The 24,232-nt window shown below is 40.4% G+C and overlaps 1 protein-coding gene across 1 annotated transcript in view; it reads right to left on the bottom strand.

The window, feature by feature from the left end:
• Nucleotides 1-5,636: 5,636 nt before the first annotated feature.
• LOC109039486 (uncharacterized) overlaps nt 5,637-24,232 on the bottom strand; it is a 613,681-nt gene continuing 595,085 nt past the window's right edge. The window contains exon 7 of the mRNA XM_019054978.2: nt 5,637-5,770. The gene's annotated coding sequence lies outside the window, so the exon portion shown is untranslated. The remainder of the gene's footprint in view (nt 5,771-24,232) is intronic.

Raw genomic sequence — 24,232 nt, 5'->3', positions numbered from 1 at the left:
AACAATTGGCAACACAGCACAGCCCGGTCGAGGCAACGACACCATAGTTACACGAACTTGGCTTATTTGGGTTTGATTTTGAACGTGTATATATTTGACGAGATACATGAGATGGTTTGGTCTTTTCTGGTCTTTTTTGGGGTCTATTAGTAGTCTGAATTGAGGTTTGAAGGCTGATTCCGGTGAAAAAAGCAGATTTGCGGGTTTGCGATGGAATGCCGCAATATCCGCATTTTTTGCCTGCTTCGGCTATCAGGATCATGTTCATACGGCCTATTATACCCAAAAAGAGACCAAAAAAGACCAAATCATGATGCACTCTATAAAATGTAGACCTTCGATGAGCAAAAAATCGCAAGGGTGAGGAAACTTAGGTAGGGTGGGCCCAAAACGACCTTTATAGATACTCGTCTCTGGACTAGATACTTTTGGACCAGTCATCATATTTCCGCATTTTTCTCTTTTTCCGAACCTATAGGCACTCTGTCATAGACACTCGTTTTTTTGAACACTGCAATCCATAATTAGACCGTGTTAAGCTGAACGGAGCCAAGCCACATCAGCTATTGCCAAATTTAATCAGGAAATTCAATTTTTGACATAAAAACGGTTGTGCGAATATTTGTGCAAAGTTCGGGGGATTTTCTGCGTTTTACGCAGGAAATTCTTCAAAATTTCCAAAGGAATCCGCACAAACATTATCATGTAAAAAATTAAATTGGCCAGTTAAATTTGGCAATAGCTGATGTAACTTAGTTCTGTTCTGCTTAACGCAGTTCATTTCTTATTTGCAAATTTCACCATCACTAGATCAATGATTGACGAGAACGGATCGATCAGAGGCGGATCCAGCAACTTGGCAACACCGGATTTCCTCCATTTAAATCTATGCTAAATAATCGATTCTTGCCGGAGCACCTGGCCCCTTAAAGAATCGATACCTTTCCATTGTTTTAAATGGAGGACATCCGGTGTTGCCAAGTTGCTGGATCCGCCGATGGGATCGATACATCTCGGAATCCTGCGACGGAAACACGTGCAAAAGAGGATTTCCTCCATTTAAACCTATGCTAAATAATCGATTCTTGCCAGAGCACCTGGCACCTTAAAGAATCGATACCTTTCCATTGTTTTAAATGAAGGACATCCGGTGTTGCCAAGTTGCTGGATCCGCCAATGGGATCGATACATCTCGGAATCCTGCGACGGAAACACGTGCAAAAGAGTAGAAAGAAGCGAACTTTCTCCGGAATAAAAGTAAACGAAGGCAAGTGAGGTACTCTGACGGCGACTGTATCAATATTGCCGTCGATAAGCTGCTTTTTTCCTCCGCCTCGGTTTCGAGTCTCATTCAATTTTGAGAGCTCAGACTCTCTCTCGACCCGACTGATCATATCCCGTCTAATGACGTATAAAGACTCGTATACCGATCCACGAAATAAGTGCGTATCAATTGCGAGACCAAATATTTATGAAACCAACGTCACGTCCTCAACATTGTTCACAGGGTGATCCAGACCAACGGTAAGTTAAGCGCAGCAGGGTACTGAGACCGGAACTTAGTGCTTCATCTGAAAACGGGATGAAATCAGAAAAGTCGTCGGTAGCATAAGAGGTAAAATTTAGCGAACACAAATTGTAAAAAAAAAAAAAAAAAACCTCTTAAGTCGATGGCCAAAGTGCAAAATCACGTATATCTATTGCAGTGTTTTAAAATTCACACTACCAATTTATTTTTATTTTTGAAGAGAGACAAGCCAACTTAATAGTTTGTTGTTGTAGGGAATATTCCACAAACACAGAAGCAAAATCTTGGACGTTTTCAACAAATTACGCTTACTACTTTTTCGAAGAAAAAAAGAATTATGACACTAAGTTAGCAACGTCGCAAACAGATATGTGGTTTCACACTTTGGCCATAGATATATGAAACGATGATGAGTGCGCTTACAGCATATTTGTCGTTCGGTTTTCTTATTCGTGTGCTCTTCAGGCCCGCAGGGTGGGACTAGAAACCTGTATATCCAATCTTCACCCCCTCCCCCCCCCCCCAAAAAAAAAAAAAAACATGTTATAAGCCTTCTTTGCTTCACTAAAGTTTAGACCCTAATTTTCACAGCATTATCTTGCTACTTATTCAGAAAATTCCCAGCGCCAAAGAAACAAATATTGACAAGATAATATTTAAAACGAACAAAGAATGAATTTCTGGTTGAATAAGAGAAAGTTTATTTCCATCGCAAAACTGACACAGTCCAAGTCAAAACGTGCAGATTCCACTCAGAGCCTGCGGGAAACGAAGAGAATCCTGCAAACCAAGTGGTGAGGCCGAATGATCGATTATCGATACATTCCCATTTGAAGCTATGGTTAAGAATCGAATATCAAAGGGTTCGTTGTGAACACCCTGTTAGTCAATCCTTTTCAATAGGTTTAAATGACAGGTAAATCGATGTATCGCAAAGCACGCCACGCCACTGTGCGAATTTTCCCGATGGATCATAACGCAGTTCCGGATCGATATTTCATTTCACCTGCCATTCTTCGGTAAATGAGGGCGGCTATGTGGTCTGAATCACTCTGTATTTCTAGAGGTTAAACGTTAATAAAAACTTTGCGGTTTACCGAGCGAACATCGCAATCGTCTACCTCCGTCTCGGCGAAATGAGCTCAGCCATGCTTGCGGAATGTAATTTAATTGAAGAGTTTGAACAGCATCTTTATTTCTTACGCGAGCTTCCGGCCAGGATCGGAGGGAGGGAGGGGGGAATTCCGCAAATACCGGGATAAAAATTCTAGTCCAAGTTCTAGTTTTTTTGTTCAAGAACGCGGTTAAGTATACAATTCATTTCACGAGCGCATTGATTCCTGGAATTGCTCCTGAAGTAGGTTACACGCAATATTCCCTTGTCGCGGGGGAGACAATATAACGGGATTAGCAAGTCGTCAGAAAGTGCAATTACTCTAAAGGTCACCCTTGATTTTACGTAAGGATCGTCTTGTTCACGAAAGTTGAGTGATTTCATCTCGGAGCACTCATAAAAGTAGACTGATTTTGTAAAGCAACATATTCAATCATCGGTTATTGGTCAGTTATCAGAAAGAATATGATAGTTTTCAAGTGAGTGATGTGACCTACGGCCCGATCATTGAAATTGATAGACAAAGAAATGGAGAAAGAGGACACGAGGAAAATGAAGCGATCTTATAGGTAAAACGGGAGGCTCTTAAGGAGGGGGGGGGGGAGAGGATGATGGGCGAAATATAAGATCACTCGTGGGTTGCCGTTAGTATGTCGATTACTTCCCTAGTTTGTCTATTGCAATCACCTGCTTCCACAAATGAGGTTGCTCCATTTTTCCCCATTGTCTATCAATTACAAAAATCAACCCGCTGAGTTACGATTTTGGTTGGTTTTCCCACGAGGAAAAAGCAAACTGATAGACTATTGTAAAATGTAAGTAAGCTAATTTTTTACTCATTGGTTGGTTTTGGATGTGTTGAATAAATATAGAGCTCTCTGCGTAACAATGACATTTGGTGCTCTCATTCTTAAACCTGTCTGGCGTAGTCAATTAAAGTGCAAGTTTTTCACTGGTTTCACCACCAATATGAGACAACATCACTCCATTTCAACACAAGTCTTATAACGAGAGAGCTTTTAGCGTCTTCTGGCTTCATTGACAAGATCATTGCAGACTGCAAGCGGCGTGTATATATATCTCAAGTGATACAGTTGCCAAAATGTATATTGCAACACCGAAATACTTAATGTGCGAAATCTTGATGCAAACTGTTAAAAGCAGATGCGGGAACTGATGAGTGTGTTAGCAGAACAGAAACACTTGGTTCAGTTCTCGAGCAAGCCAACCGTTTCACTTGTATTTTAACGAGTGAGTGATGTTGATATCGAAGCGAAAACTGCTCTCAACACGGATAAGTTTCAACGAGGGGTACTCTATTATTTACAATATTTCATTTATGACTTGAAAAACTGTAATAAAAATGTGTGTTTGTTGCAAGGATAATGTGCGTAAGAAAACCTGCAATAGCGAAATAGCATGGTAATCGGGTGTTGTGAAAGTTAAGTTTGGCGGTCAACACTGATTTTTGGTGAACGATGAATGATGAGCAACGTGATGAGCATTAAGTTGGCCAAATGATGACTGATGAATGTCGGAGTGAGGCCTTCGATAGTCGTCTTTTTGCAAATTAGGTCAAGATAGCGAAATCAATAGGTCTAACTCATTAGTCATTCACTTATAGGCCAATCTACGTGTTGGCTTTCGAAAGTAACCTTTACGTTATAAGGAACATAGCGATGTGGTATCTATAAAATATATTGTCTTCGGATTGTTGAAACGAGACAGAGTATATGGTCTGGGAGATGTTTAAAAAAAGTCGTAAAATTTATTCTGAGAACATCGACAACTCTGGGTACATTGAAAGTTAATCCTATTTGGTCTGAATGACTTTAGTTTAGGAAAACCTCAACAGGATCCTTCAACCACAGTGCTCAGCAAGCACCACATGTTTGAGCTAAATACATTTGATTCTTCTTAATGCTGAATGAAGAGCTTTAGGCTTTGGATGTATTATCGTCTGTTTATTTTCCATCTCCGGTATTACCATTCACTTTCAAAACTGCAGAAAGAGTCATGAACCGAATGGAGATTCATCCGGTCGTCATTTACGAGGTTTTAAAAACGAACTGCTCAGAGAATAGCCGTATCAAGTGAACCATTTTTATTTCGATAAAATTGGAGCAATTATACGAATTCTAATTGAGACGTTAAGTGCAAAAAGGGCAATCAGTTGCAGTGTTTCACAGTCTCTACTGCTAATTTAAAGTGGAAGCTATTTGATTCGTGATACAAATATGTAAACTCCGGTGTGAGCGGCGAAGTATCAAACGAAACTGAAGGCGTTTTCAACTGGTGACAACAGTTTGTAGCAGCTTACAATGAAGGAATTTATAAGAATCCGAATTAAGCTCTGACATTTTCCATTTTTCACATCTCAAGTGTCCTTTACATAATTATATGTACCGTCTCAATTTTTTCGACAAAAAAAAGGCCTCAAACGATTCCAATAATTCTCAATTTGAATCTTAAACAATACGCTGATTTTTTTCGTAGCAATCTATACGGCTGCTGTAGGAGTTCGGTATGTTTTAAAATATTACGGTGGACAATGCTCTTAAAGAGATCGTTAAATTATGTATTTCCCATGAATTTGTACTTAAAATTAATTGCTTTTGTAATTCAGAGGCGACTAGTGGCATCCTATTTTGTGGGGGAAACACTAAACTATAAGTGACAAGGGATCTTTATTAAGTAAAGTGTATTGTTTAGGCTTTCGGAATGAGGGTACTGACAACAACATTTTCAAGTTGCAGCTACAAGAAAGATGAATTTGTAGAAAAAAAGTTCTGCTTTGAAAAATTGCACGATTTGATCTTCAAAGTCTGTCTCCACTAGTTAAGCAGAGTTGACTGAAAGAGTTACTGTCTAGTGAAAAATGTGGAATCCCTGCAGAAATCAACTTTGGCCTTACTATCTTCAGGCTCAGTGCCTGTCTCTCGGTGTTTGAGATATTTATCAAGGACAGTGAGGTTGGAAAGGGGTAAAACATACCTGTAGGGTTCTGGACGACACTTCCGAGAGCTAAGCTTCCAGTTAAGGCCCGTGGGACAGTCGTCACTCATTGTCCTCTGGGGCCCGGAAGTGCGATAAGCTCAAATCTGACGAGAATCCCGCCGGGTGCATGCCTGTAACAGAAAGGGGGGAAATTAATTTAATTTTGACTCAAAAGTAAATATATGAACATTGTTCAAAGCCTGGATACATGATAAATAAAGTTGTAACGTACGAAACATCGCATTGTTGTTAAATATTTCCGCTTCTCGGTTTTGTCTTTTCAGTTTTTTTGCACGGTATACGCAGAGACACAAAATGTTTCAGTGAATACAATTTCATGAAGATTTGTATGTAAATATGACAGCCTCAATCTTAGAACTTTGGCTCAGTTGTCGCACATTGTTCCCACTTCAAACGACATGGATTGGGAAGGAACACTGCTAGACTAAGAGGCTCGGCCACGACCGTTGTGGTGCGCAAATTGACTCACGTAGGGAATTGTTTTTCTTATGAGCGGGCAATCTAAAGTTTCCGTAATCAATTCAAACGGAAAACATTGATATCTTGATCAGGAAATACCTTAAACATAAGATGCTCAAGCCGGTTCAAATCGACTGAAGGCTTACTAAATACATGTGCCGCACTGTTTGTATAGGGCTTGATGCATAGGAGTTTTGGATAAACGTCTACAAATGCATCGTAAAAAAGAATCAAAATTAAAAATTAAAAAAAAAAATAATAAAAAAAATTGAGATTCAACACGGTCAGCGCCAGGAGAGACGTAATCGGGCCTCGTTTTTTTTGACCTTTCTCCTGAATCTGATGAGTGACACATCTTTAGCACCATTGAGCAAAGCGATGCGAGCTCACGCCTGCCTAGCGACATCGCGCCTTCAATTTTGCAGATGCATCACGGACATCCATCAAGCACGAATAGTTGTATCTGTACGCCGTCATCGACGCGCGTCTCTTTCATCGACGCGCGTCTCTTCCTCGCGCTATTTGAATGTTGTGTTCGTTATCCTTGATCTTCGGAGTGTTTGTAGTTGGAGGAGTTCAGGGGTGCAGATCAAGTGAAAAGGAATTAACTAATTATTTTGATTGTATCTTTGCACCAAGATGCAATAATGTCTCAGCTATAATAAATCGCCGATAACATAATGAATGCGAACACATCATTGTGAACGACGAAAAGACAGTTGCGCAGCCACACTTGGTGCTTTCTCTTCAAAATTGCACAGGTCAAACAAGCCACACATCGGGAAGTCTGAAAATCAAATCTTAAACAAGATTTAAGTGTTTTCTACTTTCATAGATTAAATGGCGAAAATACAAAAGACGTATTTGTATGATCGAACTTCCATTTGATCTGTGTTAAAAAAACTTGTCAAAATCTCGTTCAGAAAATAATGATTTCGGAACTTCCCGTTGTGGAAGTTATTTTCTATGTCAAATTTTGAGGAGAAAACACTTTCTTCTACTTCACGCCTTGTCTAGTGGTCTATTCAAGAAGGAGGGTTCACGGTCTAAAATTTATCGTAGAGAGGGGAGGCTGAAGCAGGGTGGCTGGCAAAATTTCATTTAATCATTCCCTGACTTATTCTGATGAAATTCCCCGACTTTTATACAATAACGTAAGCTAATTTCATTCATGTGGTCAAAATGATTGCAAAAATATGCGATCAGCTGCCCTATCGCGGACGCGATTTTTACGTAAAATCCGACGTTACAAAAAATTTCCTGACCGTTGACGCAATTTCCTGACTTTCCCTGATTTTTCCGGGCAGAGTTGCATCCCTGACTTTTCCCGGTTCTCCCTATTTTCCCGGTCGCTAGTCACCCTGCTAAAAGGTAAAAAAATGTAGAACCCGGCTCCACGACAAAGTCCCTGACCGTTGACGCAATACTCCGACTTTTCCCTGATTTATCCGGGCCGAGTTGCATTCCCTGACTTTTCCTGGTTTCCCCTATTTCCCCAGTTGCTAGCCACTCTACAAAAGATTAAAAAAATCCTGATAATCACAAAAAATATCGTTTTTGGGGAAACTTTCCCAGACCTCCTGGATTCCCCGCCCCGATAACACTACTGTGAGAGCGTTATCAGAGGAGTGGTCGATTTTTTTCTTCAGCGCGGGATAATGCTTGCAAGACAGGGAGTACAGCGATACAGCGTTTAATGCCCTAATTAATGAGGCGGTGGAGTGAGGGAAAATCCGTCGGAGGGACGCATTGAGGATAGTAACTAGTTCTCGGGCGAGGCGGCTGGCTGCTCGGGCGCCCGGGCGAGCCATTCAGGACCCGGCAAACCGATTCATCAACCACCGTCGGTGCTCCGCGGTTATCCGGCAAAATAGCAAAGTGAGAACTATCCCTTTAAGTCGGTCGGTAAGACCATCGCGGTGAATTTCATTAGAGCCGAGCTACGTCTCATTAAACGGAAGGCTTTCCTTTTCATCCCTTTAAATACTAATTTCTTCTAATTTGTCTCATAACCCTGCTCTTCCCCGGAGCCTCTCGACGATCCACGCCCCACTTGCCCCCGATGTTTCCTCTCGATCTCCCTCCCTCCCCGCCGTCCCGTTGCCACGTCGGACGCGACGTTTCGTGACGTCAATTGAACGGGCTTCTCTAAATTTTAAATTTTGAAGTCATTCGTTGTTCTCTCATATTCACTTGGAGGACGGGATTCAGACTTAGAGAATTGCAGTATGAGCGAGCTCAATTTGAAACCACAAGTGGAGGATGGCACAGCCCCCCCCCCCAAAAAAAAAAAAAAAAAAAACGGGGAAGAGGTTTTTGGAAGAGGGGCAAAACCATCGACAGTCAAGTTTCGAGAGAGCACGAAAATACTTGATTTTTTTGACTCGTTTAAATACAGTCCGTATTAAGATCACTGTTCACGGTCACACAAGAAAGTGCGGAGAAATTGAGCGAAAAATCATTTTCCTCTTTTATTTAAAAAAAAATATAAAATAAATAAAAAAATTGGTGGCTACGTCCTTCTACCACAAATCACTCAGTAATGCCATTCAAGAAAACATGAAAAAACTTGATTTCTTTGACTTGTTGACATACTGTCCGTATTAAGATCTCGATCACACGAGAGAGTGCGGAGAAATTGAGCAAATCATTTTCCTTTTTAAAATTTTGGCGGGTGCAGGTGCGGTGCACCCCTCTACCAACTCGGTAGTGACATTTTTATCAGTCCTGTGCTAGGCATGCATTTTCGATGACAATATTGTAATTATAGTGTGTGCCCTTAATTATGGTTTTTATCATGAAAAAGCACCCTGTGTTCGGAGAAACGCCCTCTTCTGACCATGGCAACTATTCAAATGTTAAATAAGGGTTTAAAGAGTAACCTTTGGTAGAATGGCATAGCAGTGAAGTACGCTTACCCTCAAAGAATATAGTATTCCGCCGAAAATACAATTTTTGAGTATCTCGATGACCAAAGTGTGAAATCAAGTATCTCCGCTTGCGACGTTACAGACTTCCTGCCACATTCAATCGTCCCGTCATACTGTTCTTTGGAGAACGAGTCGACGTAATTTCTTGAGAACTTCCTTGATTATTCTTCTTTGTTATCAGAATATTCTGCATAAATTTTAAGCTATGAAGTTGGATGATTTCTTCTCGAAAAAATAAAAACAGGAAAATTTTGAAACATCGCAATAGAGATACATGGTTTTGCACTTTGGCCGTCGATCTGGCGATCACGCGCTTCCTTCGAATGACTCCTTCGACTCGGGTTGATGCTACCCGCTCATCCGGCAACCTCAAGTCACCGCTTTATTCAGCTCATCTCATACAATATTCAGGATCCCTAATGCCCCTAAATTACGCGACAGCTAATTATTTTCTTGCTTCATTTTCTGACTTCGAAATTCCCCTACACAAATTGTGGGACTTTCTACATTTTTACTATCGTCTACCTCAGCAAGTCGCTTCTCCGACGCACCTCATTTAGTGTCTCGCGACGCACCTAGAGGAAGCAGAGACGGGTCTGGCCCATGGTTGCTGTCTTCCCGTTCCCTAAATGAAGCCTCTAATTGAACCTCTTGACTTTGAGGGATACTTTCGTTTGACGCTTTTGTTGACTTTAGAGTTAAGTTCGGATTTCCTAAAATTTTGCTCCCTCAAGTAATCACAAATGGAACAGTAGCCAAGGTACGGATTTAAGCATTCCGATTCACGTTTCTCAACCGAAATTTCGCAATGAACACGATTCAAAACATTGCAATTTATTTTGGCTCACCCAAAAAAGTACTCGTTTTGCATGGAGAAACTATTGCCACGTAAGATGTTTATGGAATGAGCCAAAAAATTTAGTCCATTTTATTTTGAAGGTGCTCTATCTTCAGAAGTTTATGCATGAAGTTTATGCCTCCTATTGCATGAATCCATTATGGATTTAGGAGAAAAAAATGTGTGTTACACATTCTTATTGGGATTAAAGGAAAAATTGGAGTCCCTGACTTATTTGCTTATTTTTGTTAACATGGAGATCCGACAATCCCAAACCTCCCCAAGTATATATTTGTTGCTTTAATGCAACTTATTGTTACTGCCACAGAGGACTGAAACCGAAAACCATTTGTTGCTTTCATGCAACGCTATGCAAAGCAAAAAGACGTATATGACGATAAATGCTAATATTGCGTGGGCATTTCAATTAGCGTTAAAACCCGATGTTGTCTTTGTGGCCGAAAAGCTTTTGATGATTATTCCTGAAATAAAAGACGACAAAATTAAGTATGAAATTAAATCCAGGCGCCCGACTCCCATTAATACGTCGCTCTCCTGACATAACAACGCAACTACTTTTTGCGATGAACCCTGTCATCCATAAAACTCAATACTTTCCTAGGCTCACATCAGAGTGCAGTTGCGTCCTTTTGTAAGTCGAGGGACGAATAAACAGAAAGCACGGCAAACGCAGCGATGGAGAACGCGCAAATTTGAAGCTAATTAAGCATATGAACAAAGTCTTTTGTTTGGTTCTTTGAGCGTGCTGGGCTTCCGCTCGGACGCTAATTAAAAGCAGCGAAGAAAAAGAACAAAAGGGAAGAAAAAGAACTTTTTTCAGCCTCCGTTCCCGCCATCGAAGCGCACATACGTGGAGCTATGAGGTTACCTCCACGCGGGAATTCGCTCAGAGACAGTTGCATTTAAATCGAGTGATTTATGATATCTGCCGCGCTGAGGAGAAACGCTGTATCTACATACGGATGTTGCCAAACTTCCTTTCATAAAATATTCATTTCTTAGGTAAATTATATGTATGAGTATACAGGATGATCCAAGGTTGAACCGCCAGACTGCAGAAGCTTATTCTAGGGGTAAAAATAAAACTTCCTTCGTTTATAAAACTTTTGCTACGTTATTTTTAAAGTGGCTACTGCCTCCTCCCCCCCCCCTCCTAGCTCTGATAAATAAACTGTTTTTCCTGCACTATGGCAACGGTAATCCGCCGACATTCGTAAGCTAACATAATTAGATACGATGGATTCATTATAGACGTTAGAAAAATCGAAATCTCAGTTAAAATTGGGATTGCAGGCGCGGGTTGTATGGGGCCGGTAAATACGGATTTTAGATTTACATCCGCACATGCACCCTGAAGAAAAAGAATTAGACGTTAAAATAAAACAAAAAGGGTGAGAATCAAGTGTCACCCCAGCCGCAGAAAGGAAAGACACATTTGGAAATCCTTTTTTAACTTTTCTACCAAATCTGATGAGCAAAACCTCATTGTCAGCATACAGCAGAGCATCATTGTGAGTCCACGCCTCGTGCCATCGCGCCTTCAATTTTGCAGACGCAACACGGACATCCATCAAGCACGAATAGTTGTATCTCTGCGCCGTCTTCAACGCGCATTCTTTCCTGTGCTCTATTATCATGATGTATTTGTTTCCGTTTGTCTTATTTAGAGTGGTGCTGCAAAGTCTACGAGAGTACTTAGCCGAAGATAGGCGAGACGTAATTTGGGCTCGTTTATAACTTTTCTTTCAAATCAGAGAATCATCTGAAGCATTGGAAGTGAAATGTTCAGAAGCTTCGCCGAAAATTTCACTGAAAAAAAATTCTCGGCGTTTTTACCAAGGTCCGTTGGTACCTTTACCATCTCAATTTGTTTACCAATTATTGGTAATTTAATCAAGACAGACTGGTAAGCTTACCTAAAAACCGGTATTTTTACTGTTTTTTCAGGTAAGAATACCACTTTTATTGGTAATCAATTCCTAGTAACTTTGCCATTTTCTCTCGGTAATTCTACCACAGTTGATAAAAAATATTGGCGTTTTTACCAAGGTCCAGTAAAATTACCGAGAAAGTTCAATAATTTCTCGGAAAATTACCAATTCCATAAGTGGTAATTTTACCAAGAAAAAACTGGGATCAAATAGAACCCTGAATTCTTGGTAATTTTATCCTTTTCTTAGTAAATACACCGAGATTTTTCTTTCAGTATTGGATTTTATCGAAGAAAATTTGGCAACGTCCGAGGACTCATACGGCGTTGCTCCTTAGCACGGCGGATATGGAGGGCCTATTATATTTATGCATAGGGAATCTGAGCTCGCGCGGTGGACACGGTGAGGAGGAGGCGGAGGGGTGGGGGAGGAGGAGGGGGTGGGGGTGGTGAGGGTACGGAAACGAATGTTCCTCACGTAAAACTCTGCTCCTGGGCAAGATTCAATTTCGCGAAACTTCAAATTTCATTTGCGTTTACCTTGAAAGTTGGGCGAGCAAAAACAAATGCAAGGGCCATTGTGCTTCATGCGGCTGGAGAATATGCGGCTGCTTTTGAAGGCAAAGTCGCCCGCGTTGCCGCCGTTTCAAAAGGGAAATCTCAGAAAAAACCCAGTTGCCAAGTTTAATCCATCGGATGTTAATCATCGATTAACACTACCGAGCTGAATGATAACGCCATATATGCACATGTAAACGTTCCGGATTTTCTCTTAGTAAAGTACGAATATTCCGGAGAGCTTTTGATTGTTTTTCTTTAATTTTTATAATAATACATTCTCTGCGATTTACATTGTTTCAAATTTCAAGGACCAATTTTCATAACTTTCGTGAGAAATTTTATTCATAATATTAAATTTGAAAACATGTCAATATTCATTTTGTGCGCTGAGGAACATTTTCTACTCACTAATACCCAGACAAGAATTCTCATAGAGTCATAAAAAGAATAAAATGCTTTTGCTTACTCATTTGTACATAGAATTAATATTGAGGTATGCGTTTCGGAGTAATTGCACCTCCATCATCAGCCGTTCATGTTAGGTTGCAACAACGATGCAACTTAATTGTCACCTTGTGTGAGGAATTGTTCTAACTTCGCTAACAACGGCTTGCCTATATGTTTTTACATTTTTTAAGAAGTCTTATTGATTCTCCTTTCCTTTGGAATTTCTCCGCTCTTTTGCCTTTTTTTTGTCATCTTGCTTTTATCATTATTTCATGTCTCTTTCACGATGTAGACTATTAAAAAAAAAACAAGCAGTGAACTCCAACACAATGTGTTGATAAGGCGCGTCATTAACTCGCACATATCAACCCCTTTAGTTTTCATTTACAGAGATTTCAAAAAAGGCAAGCAGCACAACAAGAGAATTCACGATCCAACAGTGCAAGGTCAACGACGCACCTTGACGAGACCGTGTATTGTGAATCTAGAAAGCTATTCGAACAAATTTAAGTTTTTTGATCTGCCTCAAGCAAAATCTTATCAGATTCTTGAAGAAAAGTGCTACGGAAAAATTTAAGCGAAGAAAGGAAAAATTCTGTCGAACTCCTAGAAGATAAAGTCGATTTAAAGGTATTTTGGGGCTAAAATACCCAAATCACCGGTATTATAAATCCCGTTATATTATTGAAAAGAGATTTACTCGATATAAATGCAATTGTATTAAATATGTCTTGATTTTTTTATTTTAAACGTCTTTTCATGCAAAGAAGCTCAACCATGTCCATGCTTTATTCATTCATGAATTGAAAGTAAGCAATCCACATCCCGAAAATCTACCGATTTGCCGTGAAAAATTGCAGAAACTTGATATACCAGGTCGATGTACCCACTCTTTGAATTTACCAATCGATTTAGTGAGTGCACGTATGTGAAAGTCAAAATGCTATAGTCATTTTGGGTGCATTCATTTTTCATGAAACAATTGTAAGTAATTTCAACCCCGAAAAACCATACATTTTCCGTATAAAATCGAAAAAATAAAAATATGTCGACTCCCTGACGTGAAAATTAAATTCTACGTGTGAAAATACTTATGTATCGATATGCTGAACAGAATGCCCGCCTCTCCTCGTAATTTACAAACCGTTCCTATACTCATCTCAAAATTTTTCTCAGAGCTTTGTGTTATTATCAGCTTCCATTTAAACCCCGGTTTGATGGCCGAATCGGCTGCCCAAAAAGCAAGCCATTTTTGAAGGGCTCTATGAGAAATTCGTGATATTATCAGCTCTCAGGAAATCACCCCATGGGTAAAATTGCTGGTATAAATTTTCGAGAGCTTAAAATAATCGTATTCAAGAAACTAAGGCATTAAACTATGGAGTCAATTTCGTTTTAATAATGTAACGGGATTTACTTGTCTTCAGGTCAAAACTCATACAAGGAAGCCCCTTGCAAGAGGCTAATTTTTTGTAATTTCACTCAATTTTTTCTCCTTTTTATAATTGAATTGCTTGTCACATTCTGAGGTCAATCATATTAAATTGTAATTTATACATTTCTTTTTTTCCCCCTTCATTTTATTTTTTGTTTGGAGAAGTTTTGTTGATTTCTTCGGATTTCGAATACTGTAACTTCTCTTCTATTTGGCCGATTTTTATGAATGAGACCTCTTTTAATTCGTGTTTCAACGGAGAGTAAGGAAAAAATTGCTAAAAACTCGCGAAACAATTTTTTTTTGAAAATTGGGCGAATCCTAGCGTGACGGTGAAATGGTTAATGAAGCGTAAGTAACTGGGCGAGGGGCTGAGGATCCCGGCCTAGCTTGGCGACCGTCATTAGCTATTGTTCGTCGAGACGCCGACGCAGTGATCAGGAGCGTGGGGAAGAGAGGGGTAAGTGGATTCCTGTATGAGCCACGTTTAGCTAATGGTCTAATGAGTCTCGAGGCTCATCACAGATTGCACTTACACAGATTGCACTGTATTTCTTAGTTTTAATAAGAAATAAAATATAATTCTGTAAAATTAGTAAATAAATACCAAGACAATTATTCAGGATGTCAAAGACTGACTGAAAACTTTTTATTAACCTCATATTTTTTTTTTTTTTTTTTTAATTGGTATTTTAACAACAATCTACAATATATGTATTCAGTTGACTTTGGATAGGACGCCTCACAATATGATCACTGGCATATTAAAACGGGTGGGGAGGAACTTAGCATTCTAAATTCTCCAGCAGATAGCGCTAGCGGTGGTTCACGAATGAAAAGCCATGACGGCGAGCGATAAAAATATTATTATCAGCTGACACTGACATTGTTGTCAGATGAACAGCACTATCAGAGCACGGGTACCAACTTTTGAAAAGTATAACAGAGGTGTGAAGATCTGTCAAAGCAACGTTTTGAACAAAACGGAGGAGTTAAATTCTCATTCCGAGAGTGCCGACCTGCTCAGCCATCCTCGAATCAGTTCGCTTGATTCTGCTTATATATGCATATTTTAAATCAGCGCGTCGTACTCTTAGGCTTTTTTTAAGAAAACCAAGTAACGTAGACTCTTGGTATTCACTGCACATAAACTAGAGAGCCCCAGAATGAGAAACAACTTTAAATCATAATTATTGACGGATAAATAAACTTTTTACACGCTTTGGAAAATCTCAGAAGTTCGCGGTAGTCACTTTTCGGTAAGGAACTAAGGGACTCGGTTATTGTATCGAGCAGGGTTCGAAACGATCGCAAAGGCGGTATACTACGTATACGCGCCAAAAACCGTAAACAGGACTAGTTTACTTAGAGTTATTCCATTTCAAGTAGCGTGGCTGAAAATTTCAAGGAAAATATTCATGACATTTCTAAACAAAATTTTAGTTCATGGAAAAAAATGTAGCAGCTTTCGAAATCCCATATGGCGTTTTTCTTTAACATAGCAAAATACATATAGGGTATTTACGTAATGTGGACTATTTGATACAGGCCAGTTTACTCAAAGCTATTCAATTTCATGTGGTGAACTGAAAATTCCAAGGAAAATATTTATGACATTTCTAAATAAAATTTTATTTCATCGAGAAAATGTGACAGCTTTCGAAGTGCCATACGGCGTTTTTCTTTAACACGGGAAGATATAGGGCATTTACGTCATGTAGACTATTTTAAACAAACCCAGTGCGGAAATGACTAGTTTACTTCGAGTTATTCCATTTCATGTAGTGTAGCTAAAAATTTCAAGGAAAATATTCATGACATATCTGAACTAAATTGTATTTGATCGAATAAAATTTGGCAGCTTTCGAAATGCCATACGGCGTTTTTCTTTTACACGGGAAAATATAGGGCATTTACGTTATGAAGACTGTTTTAAACAAACCCACTGCAGGCATGACTAGTTTCCTTAAGAGTTATTCAATTTCATGTAGAGTAGCTAAAAATTTCAAGGAGAATATTCATGACATTTCTAAACAAAATTGTATTTGATCGAAAAAAATTTGGCAGCTTTCGAAAGGCCATACGGGGTTTTTCTTTAGCACGGGAATATATAGGGCATTTACGTCATGCGGATAGCCGGAGCTGGTTCTAAGGCAGGTGCGAGGCGGGAATTATAGGGCGGAAAAAAGCGAGCGCCGGGCAGCTTTTGGGGAAATCGATGAATAACCCCGAGTTTAATTGACCCTCAGAGGGCGATAAATCATCGCCGGTTTCAATTAGCATCGGCCAAATTGGCGGCAATAGTGGCGGCAGGCGTCTGTGTGCAACGGACCGGGCTCTCGTTATCGCTTACGGCCTCTCCAACCTATACATATACAATTTTACCTCCAGTTTATATATTTACACCTACACACGCGCCCCACCAACACGTATCTTTTCCTCACTTCCGCATTGCACACTCTAGAAAACTGAGGCCCGAAATCTGCTCCCTTCTGATTTGGGTATCTTAAGCCCGGTTCTATCACCTTTTGTAACGGACTTTCAGCCTCCGGTTAAAATTAATAAGCCTATACTACCATGCTAAGGAAGGACGCCGTATGAGCCTTCAGGTGTTGCCATATTTCCTTTGATAAGACACGATTTTTCTGGTAAACTTTTAAATATTTTTCTTTCAATTTTTCGGATAATCTTGCTCGCAATGTCATTTGAAGTTCATGAAAATTTCAAGGAAAAATATTCATGACTTTCCTCAAAGATAAACTATTTATCGAAGGATATTTAACAACCCTTGAATGTTTGTACGGCGTTCTTCCTTAGCACGGCAGTTGTCACGTAAATAATTTTTAAAAAATATTTTCCAACTATCACTATCTTCAAACATTTTTTAGCAATATTGATTAGTAATTTTTTTAAAATCTTTTATAAGAAAATTTTTTTAAATTTGTATTAACATTTTTTGTAAGATATTTTCATAGCAATAACGAAAATATTTTCAATATATTTTTAAAATATTGCCGGCTATCTAAGGTATAAGTACCTGTCAAGTATTAAAAAAACTCTTCATCTCAAAATGTCCTAACAGAATTTTCATTCGGACTTTGAGATGTATTCATGCAACATTCATGCAAGCCCTGATTTTCCTCAAAATACCGTTAAGAGTTTTGCTTTTACAAGAGAATTTCGACCAGGGGTGGTAGAATCGAGGTGTGAAAGAGAGGATGACATGGACTCTGGGCTTCGTGGCTCCATGCCTCATGAAAATCCTTAGGACCCCAAGAAAGGCGGCTCTTTTGGATCAGTGGGGGCTGTTACCAACTTATGATCATTATCCTTTACTGTTTTTTTGCTAAATTTGCTAGCTATACCTATTATTTGCTAGGCGATGTTGAAATTTTTTCGCAAATGTACGGGACAAAATCAACGAGTCTAACTACGTCACTTGAATAAAATTCATGGTGCTGTAAGCAAATAAAATCACAAAGGCCATTCGTATGCACCTGTCACTCACTGGAAAAAAGTTTCTTGGATCCGGAAGATTTTTGCTTAAATCGAGAGACAAGCCACTTAATTTAAGCGGATTTATTTCTGATTCAACCAAAAGTCCGATTGAATCAAGAGTACTTTTCCTTTCCAATTTTTCAAGAGTCTTTACTCTGGATCCAAAATTATTTTATTCTAGTGTTCCTCATTTCTGTACTCCTCTTATCCTACCCTTTATTTTTCTCCTTTTCATTTGTCATCTTCCGCTTTCTTCTTTTTTTGCTTCCGCGATTTTTTATTACTCCCATTTTTCTCCTCTCTTGGTTTTCTTCAGGTCTTCTTCCTCCTCTCTTTCCTACTCTCCTTTCCCTAAGCCTTATTGTCCTTCCCTTCCTCTTATTCCTTACTTTCTACTTATATCAGCCGTTGCCTTATTTCCTCCTTTGGTCTCATGTTTCAGTTATTTGACGGAAAACGAGACAACATTCTGACCTGAAAATTTGTAAAAATATTTTGTATAATCTCGAACAAATTCTCAGAGAGTTTCACGATGTTACGTTGTTCACTGAGGAAAAAGTTTGATCATATGAACGGTAAGTACAGTGTTCAATATCTGTTGCACTATTCAGTTCATGTGACCGAACTCTCGGTTCTAGGAACCGTACCCTCGGTTCACGCAACCGAGATGTTTCCATTGTTCAATTTGGTTTGAGCACTCGGTTGCATGAACCAAAGATATGGTGTCCAGAAATGGGAGAGCAGTCACATGAACCGAGCAGTACGACCGATATTGAACACAGAACTTTACGGTTCCTGTGACCTATTTTTTTCTTAGTGTTCTCTGGAAAAAAAACACATTGGATCTAGAGTCCAGACTCTTAAAAACATCGACAAGAAAAAGTACTCTTGATTCAATTAGAATCTAGTTTAAATCAAGAACCAAGCCTCTTAATTTAAGCGGATTTCGTTGTGATTAAAGCAAAAATCCGATTGAATCAATAGTATTTATACGTCTCAATGTTTTTAAGAGTCTGGACTCTAGATCCAACGTGTTTTTTTTCCAGTGTTTAGTTTTCAACTAAAAAAATAAATTACAGGAGGAAATCACACAGCGAGTGGTTCTGTAGATTCCAGTCAATTCTAGCAAAATATCGAACAGTAAAATCCAATTCGCATTGATTCATACACGGTTGCTCCCGGCATAAATACATCAAACCAGGAGTGCTCGAGCGCAATTTACAGGCCCACTTCTCGTTCCTTTACGCGCAAAGCCAATTTCTCCGCGCACGGAGAGCTCCAGATTGAATTTCCCTACTTTCGGCTACCGACCGTCGTCGGAGCAGCGAGCGCGGGCGGGGGACGAATCGAGCGAATGCACAAAAAAATTGCGCTAGTTTTTTCCTCCCACAAGTGCAGCGGCGGGGACCGGGCGCCCGGCTCGGGGGGAGGGGGGTGAGCGACAGACAAAAGAAAACTGTGCGTGCGAAAACAAAGCAACCCGCAGCCGACGAGGCAGGAAGCAGGAAGGAGGAGGCTGCCTCTTTGACGATGCTTACGCTCTCTTTGCCTAATTACGCTCAATCAAAGGCAGTTGTCAACGCGCCGAGCTGCAAAACCGCGCAACGGCGGATGTTGCCCGCGGGCGGTTGCGCGGTTTTTCGGGCGTGGCGGCGACGGGAGCCGAGTTGCGAGTCGGTGCGAGGCAGCGGCGCACGGTGGATCGAGTCGATTAAAGAGGTCGCACATTACATTTTGACTAAAACTGAGAATTTTAGTGTGTATTTTTGTCACATTTTAAATTTTCAGGATTGCCACAGAATTTAGAAAATGAAATTCCCTGATATTTTCCTGATTTTCCTGACACGTTTTGGTAAAATTCCCTGACAATGGAAACGTTGCATGTGTGAGGAATTTGCGATTTGACTGTCGATTCTTAGGTAAAAGTTCGCGAGAAACACGATGGTGCCACTGGTTGTCTCTGAAATCAACTCCCAGGCTCAAAAAAGGTCTCAAGTTTAAGCCAAAATGGAGGGCATATCCCTCGCTATCCTGAGAGTCCACCTCTACATCAAGACAAACTCTCCATGCAAAGATAGGGAGCAAATACATTGACAGGACTGCCACTTTATTTGGGGACTCCAAAACTGAAAACACGGCAACACTGCTAATGTATTTGCTCCCTATCTTCGCATGGAGATTTAGTCTTGATGTAAAGGTGGACTCTCAGAATAGCGTGGGATATCCCCTCCATTTTGGCCTCAACTTGAGAGCTTTTTTTGAGCTTGGGAGTTAATTTCAGAGGAAACCAGCGACACCATCGTTTTTTTTGCGAACTTTTACATAAAAATCAACAATCAAATCGCAAATTCCTCACACATGCAACATCTACATTGTATGGAGAATGCAGTTACGATCATTGCATAGTGTAGTTGCGCCCGTATGTCAGATGGACTCTCAGGATAGCGTGGGATATCCCCTCCATTTTGGTCTCAACTTGAGAGCTTTTTTTGAGCCTGGGAGATAATTTCATAGAAAACCAGTGGCACCATCGTGTTCTCGCGAACTTTTACATAAGAATCAACAGGCAAATCGCAAATTCCTCACACATGCAACATCTCCATTGAAGATGTGACGGATGGTTAAGAAGGCATAATTGAAAATAGTTTTCAGGCAAATTTCTTGATCAAAATTTCAATTCCATTCTAGAAAGCAGATGAAGGCGATTTATCAAATTTTCCCTGACATTTTTAGCATTTTCCCTGACATTAACCGGTTTTCCCTCACTGTTTAAAGTTTCCTGACATTTCCCGGGTATCCCTGACCTTAATAACCCTGAATTTCAAGGGGTGTTTCTAGCAGAAAATGTCACGAAAAAACCAATGAAACCACTTTTAGAACCTCTAATTTTGTATAAACGGAGTTATAAGCTCTTAAAGTTTCCATATTTTGTCCGAGCTCTCTTAACGACTCGATCCACTGTGCGGCGGCGGGGGTCGGGACTGCGCGCCAAGTCTGACGTCACCGGGGCTGCTCCCGAATCTGAGCTCCGTTCGGTAATTTGAACTCTTTTGAACAATTTTCCGGCCTGTCAAATGTCGCGTTTTCCGGTCGCGTCGATCCCAAGATGCAGCTCCTGAGTCGTGGGAGCTCGCTCGTCTCATCCGCAGCTGCTTTGTTTCCGCCGGTTCGCCTTTCGTCTCCTCTGACGTCATCCTGACGTGCGGGGATCGACGGGAGCTGGAAATATTCCAATCCTTGATGAACTTTTGAAAGGAGCTCTCTGCGATATTTTGCGTTGCTTTCTCGCCTACGAGAAGTATAATAGGCCGATTGCGAAATCGTGTTATGGAGGTTTGCAAAAATTAATAAGGCCCTGTCTCCGTGGGACGTTTCATAGCAGGGTGTCTAATAAAACAGACTGGCAAAAAATCAGTACTTTTACAGCACTTCACCAGTCACTGGAAAAAAAACCGCATTGGATGTAGAGTCCAGACTCTTAAAAACATGGACAAGAAAAAATACTCTTGATTCAATCAGATTTAAGCTTAAATCAAGAACGAATAAGCCTCTTAATTGAGAGGATTTCCTTTTACTTTATGCTTAAATCTAATTGAATCAAGAGTCCTTTTTCTTGTCAATGTTTTCAAGAGTCTGGACTCTAGATCCAATGTGTTTTTTTTCCAGTGGTACATTCCCAAGAAAAGTACCTTCTTAGAGGGAAAAATTCAGTGCTTTTTCAGTACTGAATTGACGAAATTAAAAAATTTATAAAAATTTGAATTTCTCGCTTGAATTGCGACAAAAATGACGAATAAATGAACAAAATACCGGACCTTCTTTCGGAATTTCCGCACTTTCTCAGTACTTCCTATTTGCGGACTTGGAGATACCCTGCATGGGATTTGTTCCAAGTTGTAATTGCAGGAATGAAACTTCTAGGCGTTTCCGCGTTGAAAAAACCCCAAGAATAACAAATGTTTTTCTTATTCTCTCTGAGTCGCTCTTAGGACTCCAAAAGGATTCTGCTTGGTCCTATGATTAGTATTGGCTAACTTAATATTCTTCCTAACTTTGCAAGCGTGATTTTTCCTCGGGACAAAGCTCGTGGATTCAAGGCTTAACATTCTCCAAACGTCAAACAACGTTCAATAACGGGGATATCGTCTATCGAAAAGTAAGGCGTGTAACTCAAGGTGGTGCATACCATGGTCTCTTCGACTTTGGATTCGTCAATTTGGTGAAATACACATTTGCACTGGTTTCTCGACTTAAAAAACGGTTGAAATCAAAGTGGAAAAAACCATGATATGCACCACCGCGATGGATGACGACATACGCCGTGTTTTTAAAAGGGCGATATCTCCGTCAATATTAACGGCGGAAGGCAGTGTAACCCAAGCCTTAGCTTGATTCTGAGGCCTTCTGGTTTTCCATTGTTTTTTTAGCTAAATTTACGGCAAACTGTACCAAAATGAACACGACATTGGGTTGGCTTATGTTTCATTATCTATTTTAACCGAAACCGACACAAGAACATTTATATTTTTTTGAGTGTAAAAGGGCCAATTTTTTACCTAACGGAAGCTTATAATCAGGGTAGGAGGAGAAGGAAGGCTTTTGAAATAATACACTCGTTACACAGGTCTGACCCTTGAAAAAAATTACGTACGACACTCCGTTTGACCCCGCATTCAAAAAGGCTCATTGTGATGAATATGCTGGGATGAAAAATTGCCACCTCGGAGAGATTTGATCATATTAATTTTTTTGAAAGTAGGTGCTTCGCGCCGATTTTAGACCTTATACGTATTTCATGAATGGTCCCTAATGAATAGCACACCACACGCGAAAAACAAAAGGAACACGTTAAAGAATTAATTACAAAATGAACCAGGTTGGGTGTCGACAAAACGTCGCTTCTCTGATGTGAGGGCGTACCTCAATTTCCTCATGAGTGCTACATAGCATGGATTTATATGTAAAATAGGGCTCACGTGGGAATTGAGATAAGTCTTCACATTAGAGGAGCGACAAAGAGAGGGAAAGTCATCCCTAAAGCGAACAAAAAGAAAGTACATAAAATAAGCGAGCATTGATATGAGGATGATGACAAAGAGAGTGTTGTGTTACAGGAAAGGTATGAAGATTAACAAACTCCCAAGAATGTATTGTCATCCTTTGGGGTTGGAGCTGATGCCATTTCCGTTTCCTGACGATATTAGTTATTCCACACGCAATTTCGCGTATACAAGACCGTAATCGCTCTCACATTTAGTTCATAATGTACGAGGTTGTGTATCACGGAATCGTATTGTCGTACTAGCGTTTTTGAAGCGGGAAGCTCAGAAAAACACATATTTCTTACGCACATTGTGAAGTTTAAAGTGTATTTCAGACTTTCCGAACGTGCTCAATGTGATTTTTGAGCCATTTTTTATGCGTAAGAAACAACTCTTCTTCGGCTCAAGCTGAAGTTTGCAACAGGCTTATATTTTCGCTGAGAATCAGCCGAGTACTGTAGGATTTTAGATTTTTATAATTTTTATTGTTTTCTTATCCGACTGAGGAAGGCTCAGTATTCAGCTGAAACGTTTTGATTTTATTTGCATACACTAAAAGAAAGAAAGAAGAAGAAAAAAAAAAACTCCGGCCGGAGAAGTCGTACTTTCGGGCTGTATAGACATACCGTCCGCGTTCTGGGTTCAGAGGCCGAAACTCGGGCGTAGCAGCACGCGGAGCAATCGAAGCTACGGTTCCAGCACCCGGAACTTTCGGCCTATGAGCCCGGAATGGACGGTATGTCTATATAGCCCGTAACTTTTTTTCCGTGTAAAAGAACTTTGTTATCCGCTGTTTAAATTGTTTATTATCGTATATCTTGTCACGGACTACAGAACATCGAACATATCTCATGTCACTAAAAGGCGCATCTCCTCGTTCGAATACGAAACCCTGTAGCGTATAGGAAGTCGATCCCGCCGCTCTATCCATCACGGATATATCGTCGCCCCTCTTACGTAAAGGCTTATCTCAATTTCCTTATGAGCCCGGAAAGCAATGACATATACAGAGAACAGGACTCACATGAAAATCGAGATACGCCCTTCAGAAAGAGAGAAACGCTATGTGACTCGGAGTCGAGGACGAAGCTCTCCGTTCGAGACGCAGCTTTTTTTCGGCGGATCATGAATGGAGAACCCCGATCGAATGAATCCAGCCCGTGTGAAAAATTCAAGCGGTGCAGCGCGCGGTCCAAGTTGACCCTCGGTTATGCAACCAGTGCCTTTGTAATACCACGATAAATCACGAGTTCACGACTCTGTGGTTTCATGAATCGAGCTCCCGAAGAGTGGCCCCGCGCCCCCTTCCGAGTGCCCCTTCTCCTGAAATTCCACACGTTTCCAACCCGCTTTGTGCCCGGAATGCGGGGAGGGGGAAGGGGACGTGTGGGCGAAAAAAGAAGCCTCGTTG

This window comes from Bemisia tabaci, chromosome 2 (assembly GCF_918797505.1).
Source record: "Bemisia tabaci chromosome 2, PGI_BMITA_v3".
NCBI lineage: Eukaryota > Metazoa > Arthropoda > Insecta > Hemiptera > Aleyrodidae > Bemisia > Bemisia tabaci.
Note: the sequence above shows the minus strand (reverse complement) of the source record. Positions and strands in the feature narration are given on the sequence as shown.